Raw genomic sequence first — 6,540 nt, forward strand, 5'->3', positions numbered from 1 at the left:
TTCTTGCACAACTTTCTGTTTCCCTAGTGGTGGTTTTATTTATTTATTTCTTTATTTATTGTCATTTGGTTAATTGGTTGGTTTTCTAGTTTTCTGTGTCTAGTCATGAATTAAGCTTCTGGTCTACTGTTTCCCAGTCCTGTAACCTCTTCTAATACAATTAGACACGTGAGGGGTGTGTGTGTGTGTGTGTGTTACTCTTCCTGATGATAGCACTACTAGAATCTTTCGACCTGCTACTTGCCCTGGTTGCTCTTTGGGCCCAGTGCTCACCTGTCATCCTGGGATTTTTCTTCACCTTTCTGAGACTGTATGTCCTATCTTCCTCTGTTTTGGTTCACTCCTTTGTTTCAGTGTATCAGTTCCTCAGGCAGCTTCTTTGCTTCTTTTCATTAGAGATGTGGTCTCACCATGTTGTCCAGGCTGGCCTCAAACTCCTGGGCTCCAGCAGTTCTCCCACCTCAGCCTCCTGAGTGGTGGGGAGTACAGGTATGAGCCACCGCTCCTGGACTCAAGTAGCTCCTTGATAAGGTACACAGAAGGAAAATTTGTTGAGGCTTTACATGTCTGAAAATGTTTTTATTCCTTCTTGACACTTGAATGATAAGACAGCTAGATAATTTTAGAGTAGTAATCATTTTTGCTCAGAAATATAGAAGTATTGTTCTACTGTCTTGTAAATTCTAGTGTTACTGTTAAGAATGGAAGTCATTCTTATTCTTTTTTTTCCTCATTAAACTTTGTTTTAATGGGTCTTAAAATTCTGTGACAGCTTTTTAGTCAAGTTGTTTTCATTAAAAAGTACTGATTTTAAAAACTAATGTCTTAAAACTGCCACACGCACAAAAATAGAAGAAACAACAAAAAAAACCACACACAAACCCAAACATGGTCCACAAAACATTCTCCTTTCCTTCTGAAGGTTTTGCAATGCATTGTTATCATTAACCCCTCTTCTACTATTAACCTTAAATGGCCAATTGAAACAAACAGTTCTGACACTGTTCTTCCACCACTGATTAAGACTGGAGTGGCAGGTCTTAAGGATAATATTCACTTAGCCTTCTGAGGTTTCTGGGCAAACTTGATAACCTTGCCAGCTCCAGCAGCCTTCTGGTCCACTGTTTTGATGACATCCACAGCAAATGTCTGTCTCATATCACAAACAGCAAAACGACCCAGAGGAGGATAGTCCAAGAAATTCTCAACACACATGGGTTTGCCAGGAACCATACCAACAATGGCAACATCATCAGACTTCAAGAATTTAGGGCTGTCTTCCAGCTTATTACCATAACAGCAATCGATCTTTTCCTTCAGCTCAGCAAACTTGCAAGCAATGTGAACTGTGTGACAATTCATTAGAGGGGCATGGTCAGCACCAATATGGCCTGGATAGCTCAGGATAATCACCTGAGCAATGAAGCCAGCTTCCATTGGTGGGTCATTTTTGCTGTCACTAGCAACTCTGCCACAACAAACATCTTTGACAGACACATTCTTGACATTGAAGCCCACATTGTCCCCAGGAAGAGCTTCACTCAAAGCTTCATGGTACATTTCTTTTTTTCTTTTTTTGAGATGGAGTCTCACTCTGTCGCCCAGGCTGGAGTGCAGTGGTGCAATCTCGGCTCACTGCAAACTCTGCTTCCCGGGCTCAAGCGATCCGCCCACTTCAGCCTCCCAAGTAGCTGGGATTACAGGCATGCATCACCATGTCTGGCTAATTTTTATATTTTTAGTAGAGTCAGGGTTTCACCATGTTGGCCAGGCTGGTCTCAAACTCCTGGCCTTATGTGATCTGCCCTCCTCGGCCTCCCAAGTGCTGGGATTGCAGGCATGAGTCACCACACCTGGCCCATGGAGCATTTCAACAGACTTTACTTCAGTTACAATATTGACTGGAGCAAGGGTGACCACCATATTGGGTTTGAGAACACCAGTCTCCACTCGGCCCACAAGCACGGTACCACTACCATCAGTTTTGCAGACATACTGGAGAGGTAGACCCAAGGGCTTATTAGTTGGATGAGTTGGTGGTAGGATGCAGTGCAGAGTGTCAAGCAGCATGGTTCCACTGGCATTGCCATCTTTATAGGTGAATTTCCATCCCTTGAACCAATGCATGTTAGCATGTGGCTCGAGCGTGTTGTCACTATTTCAACCAGAAATTGGCAGCAATGTTACTGTGTCCATGTTGTAGCCAATTTGCTTAATATAAGTGCTGTCGTTTTTCGCAATTTTCTCTTCTGGCCATAGGGTGGCTCAGTGGAATTCATTTTGTTAACACCAACAATTGGTTGCTTCATACCCAGTGTACAAGCAAGAACACCATGCTCATGGGTCTGCCCATTCTTGGAGATGCCACCTTCAGATTCACCAATGTCAGCAGCAACAATCAGAACAGGAAAGTCAGTTGGAGATATGCCTGGATTCATGTTTATGATAAAAATCTCTGTGTCCTGAGACATCAAATTTCCATGGGGAGATATCAATGGTGATATGAAGTTCAGTCTCTGCTTTCAGTTTATTCAAGACCCGGGCATGGGAAAGAGCCCTTTTCCACCTCAGCAGCTTCCTTCTCAGATTTTTCGATGGTTCTTTTGTTGATGCTACCACATTTGTTGATCAGATGATCAGTGGTGGTGGACTTGCCCAAATCTATGTATCCAATGACGATGATGTTGATATGAGTCTTTTGCTTTCCCATTTTAGCCTTTAGGAGTGGTTTTTACAACACCTGTGTTCTGGCAGGAAACCCATTGTGAAAAAGCCATTCTGATATTTGAAACTTGTTTAGTAACTTTTTTTTGAGAATATTTAAGGCCTTTCAAGCCAGTGTTATTAAATTTGAAAATTTTTGTTTTGTTGTGTCTTTTTAAGACTTTGTTTTTCTCTTACAAGTGAAGAACATCACTTTATTTCTTAATAATTAGGAACTCTTTGCTCCTGAGATCTTTTTAAAAATAAAGTTATTGGTGCATAATATGCAAACAACAAATTGCATTATTTAAACCTGATATCTGAATAATATTGAGTCTTCTATCTCACGAACATGATACAGCTCTTCATTATTTAGGTCTTTAACTTCCCTCAGTAATGTTGTGTAGCTTTCAATGTACAATTATTGAATATAGTTTAGTACATTTATGTGTAAATAGTTCATACTTTTGGATGTTGTTGGAAATGAAATTGTAATTTTTATTTTTCTGATTGTTTATTGCTAGTATATAGAATTCTATTTTTGTATATTGACCTTGCATAGGCCTTGCTGAGTTCAAATAGCTCTAGGAGTTTTTTTCTGGATTCCTTATGATTTTACAGTACACAATCATGCTGTCTGCAATAAAGAGAGTTTTACTTCTTCCCTTCCATTATGTATACTTGTTGTTTTCTTCTTCTCTCCCTTCTCCTCTTCCTTTCTCCTCTTCCTATTTCTTCTTCTCTTTCTTTTCATCTTCTTGTCTTATTGCACTGCCTAGGGCCTCCAGAAGAATGTTGACTAGGAGTACTAGTAAGACTGGGCAGTCTTGTTTTAATCTTAGGAGAAGACATTCAGTCTTTCATCATTAATTGAGGTGCTCTCTGCAGGCTTTTTGTAGAGGCCCTTGAACCAGTTTAGGATGTTTCCTTCATTTTTTTCAGTTTGTCGAGCATTTTAAATCATGGGTAGATGTTAAATTTTAGAAAAATGTTTTTGCTTCATCTATTGATATAATTATATGGGCTTTCTCCCTCATTTTGTTAATATGGTGAATTATGTTAACTGATTTTTGAGTGTTAAACCAATCTTGGATTTCTCCAATAAATCTCACTTAATCATAATCTTTTTTATAAATTACTGGATTTATTTTGCATATATATGTGCACCTATATAATTTTGTCTCCATGCATAAGGGATATGAGTTATGGTTATTTCTTGTAATGTCTTTTTCTGGTTTAGCATCAGAGTAATATTGCCTCTAAAAAATGGGTTTAGCAAATATTCTCTTCTTTTCTGTTTTCCCAAAATGTTGTATTATTTCTTCATGTGTTTGATAGAATTCAACTGTAAAGCCATCTGATCCTGAGGTTCCTTTGTGAGATGGCTTTCTTAATTTTGGATTCAATTTTTATGGTACATATAGGGCTATCATATTATCTATTTCTTCTTGTGTCAGTTTTAATATTTGTCTTTCAAGGTATTCAATTGTTTTAGTTGTGACCAAATTTATTAACATGTAGTTGTTTATCCTATTCCCTTATTTTTGTAAATATCTTTTGGATTTGTATTGATGGCTTCTCTTTCAATCTTGATATTGGTAATTTGTGTTTTCCTTATTGATAAGTCTAGCTAGAGATTTCTCAATTTTATTAATCACTTCAAAAACCAGCTTTTGGTTTCATTGATTTTTCTCTATTCATCTTTTTTCAATTTCATTGTTCTGTACTCTAATCTTTACTTGGTGTTTAATTTGCTCTCTAAGTTTCTTAACAGACAGCATAGATAATTGATTTTGGACTTTTTTTCATAATATAAACACTGATTTCATAATATAAGCACTGATTTAGCTGTTTCCATGAGTTTTTATTGTTGCATTTTACTTATCACTCAGTTCAAATATTTTCTATTATTATTAATATTTGTGATTTGATTTTTTCCTTCACCTATGGGCTATTAGAAGTAAGGTTGTTTTATTTCACGTTTGGGGCTTCTCTAGGTGAGTTATTGTTTTTTAGTTTATATTTAATACTGTTGTGATCAGAGAGCATACTCTGTAAGATTTATTCTGTTAAACTCTACTGACTTACTTTATAGCCCAATATATACTCCATCTTCACGTGTATTTGAAAAGAATGTTTATCCTGAAGTAGTTGGCTCTAGTATTCTACAAATGTCAGTTAAAATAGTTGGTAGTGTACAGATCTTCTACATCTTTTCTGATTTTTTTTATCATCTGGATGTTCTATGAATTACTGAGAAAATTCTGTCAGTGTCTCCAACAATGACTATGGGTATGCCTTTTTCCCCTTTTAGCTTTGGTACTTGTTCTTCATATGCTTCAAAATTCTCTTATGTTCACATATACACTTAAAATTGATAATGGCTTGTGGTTTTATTTACCATTTTATCATTATGAAATATTTCTCTGTCTCTAGAAATATTCTTTGTCGTGATGGCTACTTTTGGAAATCTGTATATGTTTATATAATTCATATATTAGCAAGGCTTTCAACATTTGGCATCTATTGTTCGTTAAACTATTACACAGAACTGAGCATACAGTATGTACATAGGCACAGAGGCAGGGACAAAAATGACAGGACTGTTCCAAGGCCAGTAAGATTTGATGAGGCCATAGCATCAGTGGGGACAGAGGAGTGGTTTCCATTTGGCCCTTTACACTGTATTATGGCTCTTGACCGTATAGCATAATGGTTTGGGACAGTCTTTGCAGTCTTATGGTCCCAAGTTTAACTTCTGAATCTACCATTTATTAAACTTGTGACCGTGGGCAAGTTACTTAACCTCTATTTCCTCATATGTAAAGCGGAGACAAGTAATGGCACATACTTCATGTGTTTTCAGAAAGATGAAATTATATATATATAGCATACATACACATTACGTCTAGACACACAAATACAGGGCTTAGTAAAGTGTTCAATATTTATTTTTATATGTATAGCTAGTATTATATATGTATATATTATATTACACGTATTATTATATATATTTTCATATAGTCGTCTCAATTTTCCTGCTGGCTTCAATTTTCAGAGATTTAATTAATTGTCCTTTTTGTTTGAAGCTTTCTTTTCTCCATTTGCTCCCATTCTCCCTGCCCCCACTCCCTTACTCTGCTTTCTTAGTTCCCAACTTTCTGGGCCTCCTCCCTGCCCAAATTGGATTTCATAGCCTCAAGAACTGCAGACTGTACAATTAAGGTAGTTGCTGCTTGCTATCTTTCTCCTTTTTCCACTCCCCCATGAACCTCAATAACTTGGCTACGATTTCAATTTCTGCTCTGAAAAAAATGCACTTATTAGAATTTTCCAATAATCTGCAATATGAACGCAGATAACTGGGGCTTATGTACCTAGTTCAGAAACACACCCCATGTAGTTGTGATGAAAGAATAACACTTTTTGCAGAAGAAATGCTCCATATTTATGATAAATATTCTCAGCAAAAATTGTCAGTAGAGCTACAAAAGGCCCTTTGGAAGGGGCACTTGAAAACTCGGCTCAGTAACTTTCTTTTCCACCTTGAAGCATCCCCTTCAAAAGAATTCCCAACCAGATGATGTTTGATGTTCCTGACCGAGCTCGCAGCATGATGAAAAAAAAGATCATGGGTTTTGAAGTAGGTTAGTGCAGACGCCTACTCTTCGGGTTATTTCTCAGCCTGAGCGCGTTTCCTGGCTTGTAAATTGCATGTAGGAATCCTTTCCTATATCCACATCCACAATAGTTTCCCTTATTATGGGTCTTGGTGCATCTTATACCTTTCATTATCATAGTTTCACTTTCCATTTAAGTATCTAATAACGTCAGCTT

The 6,540-nt window shown here is 37.2% G+C and overlaps 1 pseudogene; it reads right to left on the reverse strand.

Annotated features, from left to right (window-relative positions):
• Positions 1-1,053: 1,053 nt before the first annotated feature.
• Positions 1,054-2,710, reverse strand: LOC112634736 (annotated as a pseudogene).
• Positions 2,711-6,540: the final 3,830 nt, after the last annotated feature.

Source organism: Theropithecus gelada, chromosome 11 (assembly GCF_003255815.1).
Source record: "Theropithecus gelada isolate Dixy chromosome 11, Tgel_1.0, whole genome shotgun sequence".
Taxonomy (NCBI): domain Eukaryota; kingdom Metazoa; phylum Chordata; class Mammalia; order Primates; family Cercopithecidae; genus Theropithecus; species Theropithecus gelada.